This window comes from Juglans regia, unplaced genomic scaffold (assembly GCF_001411555.2).
Source record: "Juglans regia cultivar Chandler unplaced genomic scaffold, Walnut 2.0 Scaffold_3444, whole genome shotgun sequence".
Lineage (NCBI taxonomy): Eukaryota > Viridiplantae > Streptophyta > Magnoliopsida > Fagales > Juglandaceae > Juglans > Juglans regia.
In genome coordinates, this window is record NW_023358273.1 from 1 (window position 1) to 269 (window position 269).

General features: G+C 52.0%; 1 non-coding gene across 1 annotated transcript; it reads right to left on the reverse strand.

Annotated features, from left to right (window-relative positions):
* Positions 1–153: 153 nt before the first annotated feature.
* Positions 154–269, reverse strand: LOC118345656 (the record flags this gene model as incomplete). The annotated part of the gene is made up of 1 exon (XR_004799156.1): positions 154–269. It is a non-coding gene; the product is annotated as a 5S ribosomal RNA (ribosomal RNA).

Consider the following 269-nt stretch of genomic DNA (forward strand, 5'->3'; position numbering starts at 1 on the left):
GCGACATACTAGCGTCCTTCCGATCCCAATCCAAACGGAGATGTGATCCAAACCCATGGCTACGCGATGGGCAGGGCGAGATTTCCCGAAAAATCCACTCCCGAGTGCTCCTTCTTGTCAATTTATCTCGCAAGGCAAAAAAAACAAAAACGAGGGGTGCAACACGAGGACTTCCCAGGAGGTCACCCATCCTAGTACTACTCTCGCCCAAGCACGCTTAACTGCGGAGTTCTGATGGGATCCGGTGCATTAGTGCTGGTATGATCGCA